Below are 17,526 nucleotides of genomic sequence, written 5' to 3'. Positions count from 1 at the left end.
GACTGATACCGCATTTAAAAGTCAGTAGTTAAGAGTTTTATGGGCTAACGCCGTAGTATAAAACTCATAACTAAAGTGCTAAAAAGTACACTAATACCCATAAACTACCTATTAACCCCTAAACCGAGCCCCCCCCTCACATCGCAAACACTAAAAAAAAAAAAATAACCCCTAATCTGCTGAAACGGACATCGCCGCCACTATAAAAAATATATTAACGCCTAAACCACCGCACTCTCGCATCACAAACACTAGTTACATTTTAATAACCCCTAATCTGCCGTCCCTAACATCGCCGACAGCTATCTACATTTATTAACCCCTAATCTGCCGCCCCCAATGTCGCCCGCAACTATATTAAATGTATTAACCCCTAAATCTAAGTCTAACCCTAACACCCCCTAATTTAAATATAATTTAAATAAATCTAAATTAAATAACTATCATTAACTAAATTAATCCTATTTAAAACTAAATACTTACCTATAAAATAAACCCTAAGCTAGCTACAATATAACTAATAGTTACATTGTAGCTATCTTAGGATTTATTTTTATTTTACAGGCAACTTTGTATTTATTTTAACTAGGTAGAATAGTTATTAAATAGTTATTAACTATTTAATAGCTACCTAGTTAAAATAAATTCAAATTTACCTGTAAAATAAATCCTAACCTAATTTACAATTACACCTAACACTACACTATAATTAAATGAATTACCTAAATTAAATGCAATTAAATACAATTTTGAAAAAATTATCTAAAGTACAAAACACCCCCACTAAATCACAGAAAATAATAAAATAATTACAAGTTTTTAAAACTAATTACACCTAATCTAATCCCCCTAATAAAATAAAAAAGCCCCCCAAAATAATAAAAAGCCCTACCCTAATGCGGGGCATTGCCCCAAAGTAATCAGCTCTATTACCTGTAAAAAGAAATTACAATACCCCCCCCAACATTAAAACCCACCACCCACACACCCAACCCTACTCTAAAACCCACCCAATAGAATTCTATCAGCCAATCGGAATTAAGGCAGAAAAAATCCTATTGGCTGATTGCATCAGCCGATATGATTTTTTCTACCTTAATTCCGATTGGCTTATAGAATTCTATCAGCCAATCGGAATTCAAGGGACGCCATCGTGGACGACGTCATTTAAAGGAACCTTCATTCTTCAGTTGGACTTCGTTTGAAGAGGATGCTCCACGTCGGATGTCTTGAAGATGGACCCGCTCCGCGCTGGATGGATGAAGATAGAAGATACCGCCTGGATGAAGACTTCTGCCCATCTGGAGGACCTCTTCTGGCCGGCTTGGATGAAGACTTCTGCCCGTCTGGAGGACCACTTTGCCCGGCTTCGTTGAGGACTTCGGCCTGGCTGGGTGAAGACTTCTAAAGGTAGGGTAATCTTCAAGGGGTTAGTATTAGGTTTTATTAAGGGGGTATTGGGTGGGTTTTAGAGTAGGGTTGGGTGTATGGGTGGTGGGTTTTAATGTTGGGGGGGTATTGTACTTTTTTTTGCAGGTAATAGAGCTGATTACTTTGGGGTAATGCCCCACAAAAGGCCCTTTTAAGGGCTATTTGTTATTTAGTACAGGGCTTTTTATTATTTTTGGGGGCTTTTTATTTTATTAGGGGGATTAGATTAGGTGTAATTAGTTTAAAAACTTGTAATTATTTTATTATTTTCTGTAATGTAGTGGGTTTTTTTCGTACTTTAGATAACTTTTTAAAATTGTATTTAATTGTATTTAGTTTAGGTAATTAATTTAATTATAGTGTAGGTGTAATTGTAACTTAGGTTAGGATTTATTTTACAGGTAAATTTGAATTTATTTTTAACTAGGTAGCTATTAAATAGTTAATAACTATTTAATAATTATTCTACCTAGTTAAAATAAATACAAAGTTGCCTGTAAAATAAAAATAGATCCTACACTAGCTACAATGTAACTATTAGTTATATTGTAGCTAGCTTAGGGTTTATTTTATAGGTAAGTATTTAGTTTTAAATAGGAATAATTTAGTTAATGATAGTTATTTTATTTAGATTTATATTTAAGTTAGGGGGTGTTAGGGTTAGACTTAGATTTAGGGGTTAATACATTTAATATAGTTGCAGGGACGTTGGGGCGGCAGATTAGGGGTTAATACGTGTAGGTATGTTGCGGTGACATTGGGGATGGCAGATTAGGGGTTAATAAATATAATGTAGGTGTCGGCGATGTTGGAGTGCGGTAGATTAGGGTTTCATGAGTATAATGTAGGTGGCGGCGGTGTCCGGAGCGTCAGATTAGGGGTTTATCAATATAATGCAGATGTCGGCAATGTAAGGGGCGGCAGATTAGGGGTTAATAAGTGTAAGATTAGGGGTGTTTAGACTCGGGGTTCATGTTAGGGTGTTAGGTGTAGACATAACTTTTATTTCCCCATAGGAATCAATGGGGCTGCGTTAGGAGCTTTACGCTGTTTTTTTTTGCAGGTGTTAGGTTTTTTTTCAGCTGGCTCTCTCCCATTGATCCCTATGGGGAAATCGTGCACGAGCACGTTTTGCCAGCTCACCGCTACCGTAAGCAGCGCTGGTATTGAGGTGAGATGTCGAGCAAAATTTTGCTCTTTGCTCACTTTTTTTGCGGCTAATGCCGGGTTTGTAGAAACCCATAATACCAGCGTTGTCTGTAGGTGAGCAGTGAGGGAAAACTGCTCATTAACATAGCACAGCATTACAGAGAAAACTCGTAATCTAGGCATTTGTTTTTTAGGGGGGAGAGAGTCTACTTTCATAAAGAAAGTTACACACTGATTTCCATCATGGAAGAACTGTAGATTATTGTTATAAAAATGTATTCTTTAGATGGATTTTTGAAGAAGTAAATAGTTTAAACAGATTTCCTTTTGCCTTTGATCAAATCTGTACATTTTGTTCTTCCTTCCATCAAAATATAATTAATTAAATAAATCAGCAATAACCACCATATGGTGTTGACAAATTACTCAAAAGCACAAACACAAAACACTATGGGGCCTAGTTATCAAGCCATCTACTTTACCTGCCTTCGCCGGTCCAATACGCCCGCCTAAGCTCGCCTACCATCGCCGCCGCAGACCTGAAAAATTTCACCTAAGTTATCAATAAAGCTGTCAAAAAGCTGCGCACCAAGTACGGGGCGATGAGCAGCGGACTGTGATAGTTATCACTCATCCGATCTCGCTGCGCTTCGGCTTTTTTACACCTTTATTGCTAGCCTGTCACTAAGCACCCACACTAACTACACTGTTCTACCCCCTATACCGGCGCCCCCGGAGCCCCCCGCAACTCAATAAAGTTATTAACCCCTAAACCGCCGCTCCTAGACCCCGCCGCAACTCTTATAAATGTATTAACCCCTAAACCGCCGCTCCCAGACACCGCCGCCACCCACATTATACCTAGTAACCCCTATCCTGCCCCCCTATACCGTCGCCACCTATAATAAATTTATTAACCCCTATCCTGACGATCCCAGACCTCGCCGCAACTAAATAAATAGTTTAACCCCTAAACCGCCGCTCCCTTAAACCGTGCACCCCTATCCTGCCCCCCCTACACTGCCGTCACTGTAATAAAATTATTAACCCCTAAACCTAAGTCTAACACTAACGCTAAAACCCCCCTAACTTAAATATTAATTAAATAAATCTAAATAATATTTCTCTTATTAACTAAATTAATCCTATTTAAAACTAAATACTTACCTTTAAAATAAACCCTAATATAGCTACAATATAAATAATAATTATATTGTAGCTATCTTAGGATTTATTTTTATTTTACAGGCATCTTTCAATTTATTTTAACTAGGTACAATAGCTATTAAATAGTTATTAACTATTTAATAGCTACCTAGCTAAAATAAAGATAAATTTACCTGTAAAATAAAAACTAACCTAAGTTACAATTATACCTATCACTACACTATCATTAAATAAATTATTCCTGTTTAAAACTAAATACTTGCCTGTAACATAAACCCTAAGATAGCTACAATGTAATTAATAATTACATTGTAGCTATTTTAGGATTTATATTTATTTTACAGGTAACTTTGTATTTATTTTAGCTAGTTAGAATAGTTATTAAATAGTTATTAACTATTTAATAACTACCTAGCTAAAAGAAATACAAAATTACCTGTAAAATAAATCCTAACCTAAGTTACAATTAAACATAACACTACACTATCATTAAATTAATTTAAAAAATTACCTACAAATAACTACAATTAAATACAATTACATAAACTAACTAAAGTACAAAAAATAAAAAAAGCTGTTACAAAAAATAAAAAAAATAAGTTACAAACATTTAAAAAATATTACAACAATTTTAAGCTACTTACACCTAATCTAAGCCCCCTAATAAAATAACAAAGCCCCCCAAAATAAAAAAAATTCCCTACCCTATTCTAAATTAAAAAGTTCAAAGCTCTTTTACCTTACCAGCCCTTAAAAGGGCCTTTTGCAGGGCATGCCCCAAAGAATTCAGCTCTTTTGCCTGTAAAAGAAAAATACAACCCCCCCCATCATTAAAACCCACCACCCACATACCCCTAATCTAACCCAAACCCCCTTAAATAAACCTAACACTACCCCCCTGAAGATCATCCTACCTTTAGTCGTCTTCAGCCAGCCGACCATCGATGGAACCAAAGAGGAGATCCGGAGCGACAGAAGTCATCATCCAAGGGGCGCTGAAGAAATCTTCCATCCGATGAAGTCATCATCCAGGCGGCGCTGAAGAAGTCTTCCATCCAGGTGATGTCATCTTCCAAGCGGCATCTTCAATCTTCATCCATCCAGAGCGGAGCCATCTTCAGACGAGCCGACGCGGAGCCATCCTCTTCTTCCCGACGACTACCGACAAATGGATATTCCTTTAAGGGACGTCATCCAAGATGGCGTCCCTTCAATACCGATTGGCTGATAGGATTCTATCAGCCAATCGGAATTAAGGTAGGAAAAATCTGATTGGCCGATTGAATTGTTCCGATCAGCCAATAGAATGCGAGCTCAATCTGATTGGCTGATTGGATCAGCCAATCGGATTGAACTTCAATCTGATTGGCTGATTCAATCAGCCAATCAGATTTTTCCTACCTTAATTCCGATTGGCTGATAGAATCCTATCAGCCAATTGGAATTGAAGGGACGCCATCTTGGATGACGTCCCTTAAAGGAATATCCATTCATCGGTAGTCGTCGGGAAGAAGAGGATGGCTCTGCGTCGGCTCGTCTGAAGATGGCTCCGCTCCGGATGGATGAAGATTGAAGACGCCGCTTGGAAGATGACATCGCCCGGATGAAAGAATTCTTCAGCGCCGCCTGGATGATGACTTCATCGGATGGAAGATTTCTTCAGCGCCCCTTGGATGATGACTTCTGCCGCTCCGGATCTCCTCCGGAGGTTATTTATTAACCCCTAATCTGCCCCTCACAACGTCTCCGCCAGCTACCTACACTTATTAACCCCTAATCTGCCGTCCGCACGCCGCCGCCAGCTACATTATCCCTATGTACCCCTAATCTGCTGCCCCTAACACCGCCGACCCCTATATTATATTTATTAACCCCTAATCTGCCCCCCACAACGTCGCCTCCACCTGCCTACACTTATTAACCCCTAATCTGCCGAGCGGACCTGAGCGCTACTATAATAAAGTTATTAACCCCTAATCCGCCTCACTAACCCTATAATAAATAGTATTAACCCCTAATCTGCCCTCCATAACATCGCCGACACCTAACTTAAATTATTAACCCCTAATCTGCCGACCGGAGCTCACCGCTATTCTAATAAATGGATTAACCCCTAAAGCTAAGTCTAACCCTAATACTAACACCCCCCTAAGTTAAATATAATTTAAATCTAACGAAATAAATTAACTCTTATTAAATAAATTATTCATATTTAAAGATAAATACTTACCAGTAAAATAAATCCTAATATAGCTACAATATAAATTATATTTATATTATAGCTATTTTAGGATTTATATTTATTTTACAGGTAACTTTGTATTTATTTTAACCAGGTACAATAGCTATTAAATAGTTAAGAACTAATTAATAGCTAAAATAGTTAAAATAATTACAAATTTACCTGTAAAAGAAATCTTAACCTAAGTTACAATTAAAACTAACACTATACTATCAATAAATTAATTAAATAAACTACCTACAATTACCTACAATTAACCTAACGCTACACTATCAATAAATTAATTAAATACAATTCCTACAAATAAATACAATTAAATAAACTTGCTAAGTTACAAAAAATAAAAAAGATATCTACAAACATAAGAAAAATATTACAACAATTTTAAACTAATTACACCTACTCTAAGCCCCCTAATAAAACAACAAAGCCCCCCAAAATAAAAAATGCCCTTCCCTATTCTAAATTTCTAAAGTTAAAAGCTCTTTTACCTTACCAGCCCTGAACAGGGCCCTTTGCGGGGCATGCCCCAAGAAGTTCAGCTCTTTTGCCTGTAAAAAAAAAACATACAATACCCCCCCCCCCAACATTACAACCCACCACCCACATACCCCGAATCTAACCCAAACCCCCCCGTAAATAAACCTAACACTAAGCCCCTGAAGATCATCCTACCTTGCCTTCACCTCACCAGGACGACGTCATTTAAAGGAACCTTCATTCTTCAGTTGGACTTCGTTTGAAGAGGATGCTCCACGTCGGATGTCTTGAAGATGGACCCGCTCCGCGCTGGATGGATGAAGATAGAAGATACCGCCTGGATGAAGACTTCTGCCTATCTGGAGGACCTCTTCTGGCCGGCTTGGATGAAGACTTCTGCCCGTCTGGAGGACCACTTTGCCCGGCTTCGTTGAGGACTTCGGCCTGGCTGGGTGAAGACTTCTAAAGGTAGGGTAATCTTCAAGGGGTTAGTATTAGGTTTTATTAAGGGGGTATTGGGTGGGTTTTAGAGTAGGGTTGGGTGTATGGGTGGTGGGTTTTAATGTTGGGGGGGGTATTGTACTTTTTTTTGCAGGTAATAGAGCTGATTACTTTGGGGTAATGCCCCACAAAAGGCCCTTTTAAGGGCTATTTGTTATTTAGTACAGGGCTTTTTATTATTTTTGGGGGCTTTTTATTTTATTAGGGGGATTAGATTAGGTGTAATTAGTTTAAAAAACTTGTAATTATTTTATTATTTTCTGTAATGTAGTGGTTTTTTTTCGTACTTTAGATAACTTTTTAAAATTGTATTTAATTGTATTTAGTTTAGGTAATTAATTTAATTATAGTGTAGGTGTAATTGTAACTTAGGTTAGGATTTATTTTACAGGTAAATTTGAATTTATTTTTAACTAGGTAGCTATTAAATAGTTAATAACTATTTAATAATTATTCTACCTAGTTAAAATAAATACAAAGTTGCCTGTAAAATAAAAATAGATCCTACACTAGCTACAATGTAACTATTAGTTATATTGTAGCTAGCTTAGGGTTTATTTTATAGGTAAGTATTTAGTTTTAAATAGGAATAATTTAGTTAATGATAGTTATTTTATTTAGATTTATATTTAAGTTAGGGGGTGTTAGGGTTAGACTTAGATTTAGGGGTTAATACATTTAATATAGTTGCAGGGACGTTGGGGCGGCAGATTAGGGGTTAATACGTGTAGGTATGTTGCGGTGACATTGGGGATGGCAGATTAGGGGTTAATAAATATAATGTAGGTGTCGGCGATGTTGGAGTGCGGTAGATTAGGGTTTCATGAGTATAATGTAGGTGGCGGCGGTGTCCGGAGCGTCAGATTAGGGGTTTATCAATATAATGCAGATGTCGGCAATGTAAGGGGCGGCAGATTAGGGGTTAATAAGTGTAAGATTAGGGGTGTTTAGACTCGGGGTTCATGTTAGGGTGTTAGGTGTAGACATAACTTTTATTTCCCCATAGGAATCAATGGGGCTGCGTTAGGAGCTTTACGCTGCTTTTTTTTGCAGGTGTTAGGTTTTTTTTCAGCTGGCTCTCTCCCATTGATCCCTATGGGGAAATCGTGCACAAGCACGTTTTGCCAGCTCACCGCTACCGTAAGCAGCGCTGGTATTGAGGTGAGATGTTGAGCAAAATTTTGCTCTTTGCTCACTTTTTTTGCGGCTAATGCCGGGTTTGTAGAAACCCATAATACCAGCGTTGTCTGTAGGTGAGCAGTGAGGGAAAACTGCTCATTAACATAGCACAGCATTACAGAGAAAACTCGTAATCTAGGCATTTGTTTTTTAGGGGGGAGAGAGTCTACTTTCATAAAGAAAGTTACACACTGATTTCCATCATGGAAGAACTGTAGATTATTGTTATAAAAATGTATTCTTTAGATGGATTTTTGAAGAAGTAAATAGTTTAAACAGATTTCCTTTTGCCTTTGATCAAATCTGTACATTTTGTTCTTCCTTCCATCAAAATATAATTAATTAAATAAATCAGCAATAACCACCATATGGTGTTGACAAATTACTCAAAAGCACAAACACAAAACACTATGGGGCCTAGTTATCAAGCCATCTACTTTACCTGCCTTCGCCGGTCCAATACACCCGCCTAAGCTCGCCTACCATCGCCGCCGCAGACCTGAAAAATTTCACCTAAGTTATCAATAAAGCTGTCAAAAAGCTGCGCACCAAGTACGGGGCGATGAGCAGCGGACTGTGATAGTTATCACTCATCCGATCTCGCTGCGCTTCGGCTTTTTTACACCTTTATTGCTAGCCTGTCACTAAGCACCCACACTAACTACACTGTTCTACCCCCTATACCGGCGCCCCCGGAGCCCCCCGCAACTCAATAAAGTTATTAACCCCTAAACCGCCGCTCCTAGACCCCGCCGCAACTCTTATAAATGTATTAACCCCTAAACCGCCGCTCCCAGACACCGCCGCCACCCACATTATACCTAGTAACCCCTATCCTGCCCCCCTATACCGTCGCCACCTATAATAAATGTATTAACCCCTATCCTGACGATCCCAGACCTCGCCGCAACTAAATAAATAGTTTAACCCCTAAACCGCCGCTCCCCTAAACCGTGCACCCCTATCCTGCCCCCCCTACACTGCCGTCACTGTAATAAAATTATTAACCCCTAAACCTAAGTCTAACACTAACGCTAAAACCCCCCTAACTTAAATATTAATTAAATAAATCTAAATAATATTTCTCTTATTAACTAAATTAATCCTATTTAAAACTAAATACTTACCTTTAAAATAAACCCTAATATAGCTACAATATAAATAATAATTATATTGTAGCTATCTTAGGATTTATTTTTATTTTACAGGCATCTTTCAATTTATTTTAACTAGGTACAATAGCTATTAAATAGTTATTAACTATTTAATAGCTACCTAGCTAAAATAAAGATAAATTTACCTGTAAAATAAAAACTAACCTAAGTTACAATTATACCTATCACTACACTATCATTAAATAAATTATTCCTGTTTAAAACTAAATACTTGCCTGTAACATAAACCCTAAGATAGCTACAATGTAATTAATAATTACATTGTAGCTATTTTAGGATTTATATTTATTTTACAGGTAACTTTGTATTTATTTTAGCTAGTTAGAATAGTTATTAAATAGTTATTAACTATTTAATAACTACCTAGCTAAAAGAAATACAAAATTACCTGTAAAATAAATCCTAACCTAAGTTACAATTAAACATAACACTACACTATCATTAAATTAATTTAAAAAATTACCTACAAATAACTACAATTAAATACAATTACATAAACTAACTAAAGTACAAAAAATAAAAAAAGCTGTTACAAAAAATAAAAAAAATAAGTTACAAACATTTAAAAAATATTACAACAATTTTAAGCTACTTACACCTAATCTAAGCCCCCTAATAAAATAACAAAGCCCCCCAAAATAAAAAAAATTCCCTACCCTATTCTAAATTAAAAAGTTCAAAGCTCTTTTACCTTACCAGCCCTTAAAAGGGCCTTTTGCAGGGCATGCCCCAAAGAATTCAGCTCTTTTGCCTGTAAAAGAAAAATACAACCCCCCCCCATCATTAAAACCCACCACCCACATACCCCTAATCTAACCCAAACCCCCTTAAATAAACCTAACACTACCCCCCTGAAGATCATCCTACCTTTAGTCGTCTTCAGCCAGCCGACCATCGATGGAACCAAAGAGGAGATCCGGAGCGACAGAAGTCATCATCCAAGGGGCGCTGAAGAAATCTTCCATCCGATGAAGTCATCATCCAGGCGGCGCTGAAGAAGTCTTCCATCCAGGTGATGTCATCTTCCAAGCGGCATCTTCAATCTTCATCCATCCAGAGCGGAGCCATCTTCAGACGAGCCGACGCGGAGCCATCCTCTTCTTCCCGACGACTACCGACAAATGGATATTCCTTTAAGGGACGTCATCCAAGATGGCGTCCCTTCAATACCGATTGGCTGATAGGATTCTATCAGCCAATCGGAATTAAGGTAGGAAAAATCTGATTGGCTGATTGAATTGTTCCGATCAGCCAATAGAATGCGAGCTCAATCTGATTGGCTGATTGGATCAGCCAATCGGATTGAACTTCAATCTGATTGGCTGATTCAATCAGCCAATCAGATTTTTCCTACCTTAATTCCGATTGGCTGATAGAATCCTATCAGCCAATTGGAATTGAAGGGACGCCATCTTGGATGACGTCCCTTAAAGGAATATCCATTCATCGGTAGTCGTCGGGAAGAAGAGGATGGCTCCGCGTCGGCTCGTCTGAAGATGGCTCCGCTCCGGATGGATGAAGATTGAAGACGCCGCTTGGAAGATGACATCGCCCGGATGAAAGAATTCTTCAGCGCCGCCTGGATGATGACTTCATCGGATGGAAGATTTCTTCAGCGCCCCTTGGATGATGACTTCTGCCGCTCCGGATCTCCTCCGGAGGTTATTTATTAACCCCTAATCTGCCCCTCACAACGTCTCCGCCAGCTACCTACACTTATTAACCCCTAATCTGCCGTCCGCACGCCGCCGCCAGCTACATTATCCCTATGTACCCCTAATCTGCTGCCCCTAACACCGCCGACCCCTATATTATATTTATTAACCCCTAATCTGCCCCCCACAACGTCGCCTCCACCTGCCTACACTTATTAACCCCTAATCTGCCGAGCGGACCTGAGCGCTACTATAATAAAGTTATTAACCCCTAATCCGCCTCACTAACCCTATAATAAATAGTATTAACCCCTAATCTGCCCTCCATAACATCGCCGACACCTAACTTAAATTATTAACCCCTAATCTGCCGACCGGAGCTCACCGCTATTCTAATAAATGGATTAACCCCTAAAGCTAAGTCTAACCCTAATACTTACACCCCCCTAAGTTAAATATAATTTAAATCTAACGAAATAAATTAACTCTTATTAAATAAATTATTCATATTTAAAGATAAATACTTACCAGTAAAATAAATCCTAATATAGCTACAATATAAATTATATTTATATTATAGCTATTTTAGGATTTATATTTATTTTACAGGTAACTTTGTATTTATTTTAACCAGGTACAATAGCTATTAAATAGTTAAGAACTAATTAATAGCTAAAATAGTTAAAATAATTACAAATTTACCTGTAAAAGAAATCTTAACCTAAGTTACAATTAAAACTAACACTATACTATCAATAAATTAATTAAATAAACTACCTACAATTACCTACAATTAACCTAACGCTACACTATCAATAAATTAATTAAATACAATTCCTACAAATAAATACAATTAAATAAACTTGCTAAGTTACAAAAAATAAAAAAGATATCTACAAACATAAGAAAAATATTACAACAATTTTAAACTAATTACACCTACTCTAAGCCCCCTAATAAAACAACAAAGCCCCCCAAAATAAAAAATGCCCTTCCCTATTCTAAATTTCTAAAGTTAAAAGCTCTTTTACCTTACCAGCCCTGAACAGGGCCCTTTGCGGGGCATGCCCCAAGAAGTTCAGCTCTTTTGCCTGTAAAAAAAAAACATATATTACCCCCCCCCCAACATTACAACCCACCACCCACATACCCCTAATCTAACCCAAACCCCCCCTTAAATAAACCTAACACTAAGCCCCTGAAGATCATCCTACCTTGCCTTCACCTCACCAGGACGACGTCATTTAAAGGAACCTTCATTCTTCAGTTGGACTTCGTTTGAAGAGGATGCTCCACGTCGGATGTCTTGAAGATGGACCCGCTCCGCGCTGGATGGATGAAGATAGAAGATACCGCCTGGATGAAGACTTCTGCCTATCTGGAGGACCTCTTCTGGCCGGCTTGGATGAAGACTTCTGCCCGTCTGGAGGACCACTTTGCCCGGCTTCGTTGAGGACTTCGGCCTGGCTGGGTGAAGACTTCTAAAGGTAGGGTAATCTTCAAGGGGTTAGTATTAGGTTTTATTAAGGGGGTATTGGGTGGGTTTTAGAGTAGGGTTGGGTGTATGGGTGGTGGGTTTTAATGTTGGGGGGGTATTGTACTTTTTTTTGCAGGTAATAGAGCTGATTACTTTGGGGTAATGCCCCACAAAAGGCCCTTTTAAGGGCTATTTGTTATTTAGTACAGGGCTTTTTATTATTTTTGGGGGCTTTTTATTTTATTAGGGGGATTAGATTAGGTGTAATTAGTTTAAAAAACTTGTAATTATTTTATTATTTTCTGTAATGTAGTGTTTTTTTTTCGTACTTTAGATAACTTTTTAAAATTGTATTTAATTGTATTTAGTTTAGGTAATTAATTTAATTATAGTGTAGGTGTAATTGTAACTTAGGTTAGGATTTATTTTACAGGTAAATTTGAATTTATTTTTAACTAGGTAGCTATTAAATAGTTAATAACTATTTAATAATTATTCTACCTAGTTAAAATAAATACAAAGTTGCCTGTAAAATAAAAATAGATCCTACACTAGCTACAATGTAACTATTAGTTATATTGTAGCTAGCTTAGGGTTTATTTTATAGGTAAGTATTTAGTTTTAAATAGGAATAATTTAGTTAATGATAGTTATTTTATTTAGATTTATATTTAAGTTAGGGGGTGTTAGGGTTAGACTTAGATTTAGGGGTTAATACATTTAATATAGTTGCAGGGACGTTGGGGCGGCAGATTAGGGGTTAATACGTGTAGGTATGTTGCGGTGACATTGGGGATGGCAGATTAGGGGTTAATAAATATAATGTAGGTGTCGGCGATGTTGGAGTGCGGTAGATTAGGGTTTCATGAGTATAATGTAGGTGGCGGCGGTGTCCGGAGCGTCAGATTAGGGGTTTATCAATATAATGCAGATGTCGGCAATGTAAGGGGCGGCAGATTAGGGGTTAATAAGTGTAAGATTAGGGGTGTTTAGACTCGGGGTTCATGTTAGGGTGTTAGGTGTAGACATAACTTTTATTTCCCCATAGGAATCAATGGGGCTGCGTTAGGAGCTTTACGCTGTTTTTTTTTGCAGGTGTTAGGTTTTTTTTCAGCTGGCTCTCTCCCATTGATCCCTATGGGGAAATCGTGCACGAGCACGTTTTGCCAGCTCACCGCTACCGTAAGCAGCGCTGGTATTGAGGTGAGATGTCGAGCAAAATTTTGCTCTTTGCTCACTTTTTTTGCGGCTAATGCCGGGTTTGTAGAAACCCATAATACCAGCGTTGTCTGTAGGTGAGCAGTGAGGGAAAACTGCTCATTAACATAGCACAGCATTACAGAGAAAACTCGTAATCTAGGCATTTGTTTTTTAGGGGGGAGAGAGTCTACTTTCATAAAGAAAGTTACACACTGATTTCCATCATGGAAGAACTGTAGATTATTGTTATAAAAATGTATTCTTTAGATGGATTTTTGAAGAAGTAAATAGTTTAAACAGATTTCCTTTTGCCTTTGATCAAATCTGTACATTTTGTTCTTCCTTCCATCAAAATATAATTAATTAAATAAATCAGCAATAACCACCATATGGTGTTGACAAATTACTCAAAAGCACAAACACAAAACACTATGGGGCCTAGTTATCAAGCCATCTACTTTACCTGCCTTTGCCGGTCCAATACACCCGCCTAAGCTCGCCTACCATCGCCGCCGCAGACCTGAAAAATTTCACCTAAGTTATCAATAAAGCTGTCAAAAAGCTGCGCACCAAGTACGGGGTGATGAGCAGCGGACTGTGATAGTTATCACTCATCCGATCTCGCTGCGCTTCGGCTTTTTTACACCTTTATTGCTAGCCTGTCACTAAGCACCCACACTAACTACACTGTTCTACCCCCTATACCGGCGCCCCCGGAGCCCCCCGCAACTCAATAAAGTTATTAACCCCTAAACCGCCGCTCCTAGACCCCGCCGCAACTCTTATAAATGTATTAACCCCTAAACCGCCGCTCCCAGACACCGCCGCCACCCACATTATACCTAGTAACCCCTATCCTGCCCCCCTATACCGTCGCCACCTATAATAAATTTATTAACCCCTATCCTGACGATCCCAGACCTCGCCGCAACTAAATAAATAGTTTAACCCCTAAACCGCCGCTCCCCTAAACCGTGCACCCCTATCCTGCCCCCCCTACACTGCCGTCACTGTAATAAAATTATTAACCCCTAAACCTAAGTCTAACACTAACGCTAAAACCCCCCTAACTTAAATATTAATTAAATAAATCTAAATAATATTTCTCTTATTAACTAAATTAATCCTATTTAAAACTAAATACTTACCTTTAAAATAAACCCTAATATAGCTACAATATAAATAATAATTATATTGTAGCTATCTTAGGATTTATTTTTATTTTACAGGCATCTTTCAATTTATTTTAACTAGGTACAATAGCTATTAAATAGTTATTAACTATTTAATAGCTACCTAGCTAAAATAAAGATAAATTTACCTGTAAAATAAAAACTAACCTAAGTTACAATTATACCTATCACTACACTATCATTAAATAAATTATTCCTGTTTAAAACTAAATACTTGCCTGTAACATAAACCCTAAGATAGCTACAATGTAATTAATAATTACATTGTAGCTATTTTAGGATTTATATTTATTTTACAGGTAACTTTGTATTTATTTTAGCTAGTTAGAATAGTTATTAAATAGTTATTAACTATTTAATAACTACCTAGCTAAAAGAAATACAAAATTACCTGTAAAATAAATCCTAACCTAAGTTACAATTAAACATAACACTACACTATCATTAAATTAATTTAAAAAATTACCTACAAATAACTACAATTAAATACAATTACATAAACTAACTAAAGTACAAAAAATAAAAAAAGCTGTTACAAAAAATAAAAAAAATAAGTTACAAACATTTAAAAAATATTACAACAATTTTAAGCTACTTACACCTAATCTAAGCCCCCTAATAAAATAACAAAGCCCCCCAAAATAAAAAAATTCCCTACCCTATTCTAAATTAAAAAGTTCAAAGCTCTTTTACCTTACCAGCCCTTAAAAGGGCCTTTTGCAGGGCATGCCCCAAAGAATTCAGCTCTTTTGCCTGTAAAAGAAAAATACAACCCCCCCCATCATTAAAACCCACCACCCACATACCCCTAATCTAACCCAAACCCCCTTAAATAAACCTAACACTACCCCCCTGAAGATCATCCTACCTTTAGTCGTCTTCAGCCAGCCGACCATCGATGGAACCAAAGAGGAGATCCGGAGCGACAGAAGTCATCATCCAAGGGGCGCTGAAGAAATCTTCCATCCGATGAAGTCATCATCCAGGCGGCGCTGAAGAAGTCTTCCATCCAGGTGATGTCATCTTCCAAGCGGCATCTTCAATCTTCATCCATCCAGAGCGGAGCCATCTTCAGACGAGCCGACGCGGAGCCATCCTCTTCTTCCCGACGACTACCGACAAATGGATATTCCTTTAAGGGACGTCATCCAAGATGGCGTCCCTTCAATACCGATTGGCTGATAGGATTCTATCAGCCAATCGGAATTAAGGTAGGAAAAATCTGATTGGCTGATTGAATTGTTCCGATCAGCCAATAGAATGCGAGCTCAATCTGATTGGCTGATTGGATCAGCCAATCGGATTGAACTTCAATCTGATTGGCTGATTCAATCAGCCAATCAGATTTTTCCTACCTTAATTCCGATTGGCTGATAGAATCCTATCAGCCAATTGGAATTGAAGGGACGCCATCTTGGATGACGTCCCTTAAAGGAATATCCATTCATCGGTAGTCGTCGGGAAGAAGAGGATGGCTCCGCGTCGGCTCGTCTGAAGATGGCTCCGCTCCGGATGGATGAAGATTGAAGACGCCGCTTGGAAGATGACATCGCCCGGATGAAAGAATTCTTCAGCGCCGCCTGGATGATGACTTCATCGGATGGAAGATTTCTTCAGCGCCCCTTGGATGATGACTTCTGCCGCTCCGGATCTCCTCCGGAGGTTATTTATTAACCCCTAATCTGCCCCTCACAACGTCTCCGCCAGCTACCTACACTTATTAACCCCTAATCTGCCGTCCGCACGCCGCCGCCAGCTACATTATCCCTATGTACCCCTAATCTGCTGCCCCTAACACCACCGACCCCTATATTATATTTATTAACCCCTAATCTGCCCCCCACAACGTCGCCTCCACCTGCCTACACTTATTAACCCCTAATCTGCCGAGCGGACCTGAGCGCTACTATAATAAAGTTATTAACCCCTAATCCGCCTCACTAACCCTATAATAAATAGTATTAACCCCTAATCTGCCCTCCATAACATCGCCGACACCTAACTTAAATTATTAACCCCTAATCTGCCGACCGGAGCTCACCGCTATTCTAATAAATGGATTAACCCCTAAAGCTAAGTCTAACCCTAATACTAACACCCCCCTAAGTTAAATATAATTTAAATCTAACAAAATAAATTAACTCTTATTAAATAAATTATTCATATTTAAAGATAAATACTTACCAGTAAAATAAATCCTAATATAGCTACAATATAAATTATATTTATATTATAGCTATTTTAGGATTTATATTTATTTTACAGGTAACTTTGTATTTATTTTAACCAGGTACAATAGCTATTAAATAGTTAAGAACTAATTAATAGCTAAAATAGTTAAAATAATTACAAATTTACCTGTAAAAGAAATCTTAACCTAAGTTACAATTAAAACTAACACTATACTATCAATAAATTAATTAAATAAACTACCTACAATTACCTACAATTAACCTAACGCTACACTATCAATAAATTAATTAAATACAATTCCTACAAATAAATACAATTAAATAAACTTGCTAAGTTACAAAAAATAAAAAAGATATCTACAAACATAAGAAAAATATTACAACAATTTTAAACTAATTACACCTACTCTAAGCCCCCTAATAAAACAACAAAGCCCCCCAAAATAAAAAATGCCCTTCCCTATTCTAAATTTCTAAAGTTAAAA

This window comes from Bombina bombina, chromosome 4 (assembly GCF_027579735.1).
Source record: "Bombina bombina isolate aBomBom1 chromosome 4, aBomBom1.pri, whole genome shotgun sequence".
NCBI lineage: Eukaryota > Metazoa > Chordata > Amphibia > Anura > Bombinatoridae > Bombina > Bombina bombina.
Note: the sequence above shows the minus strand (reverse complement) of the source record.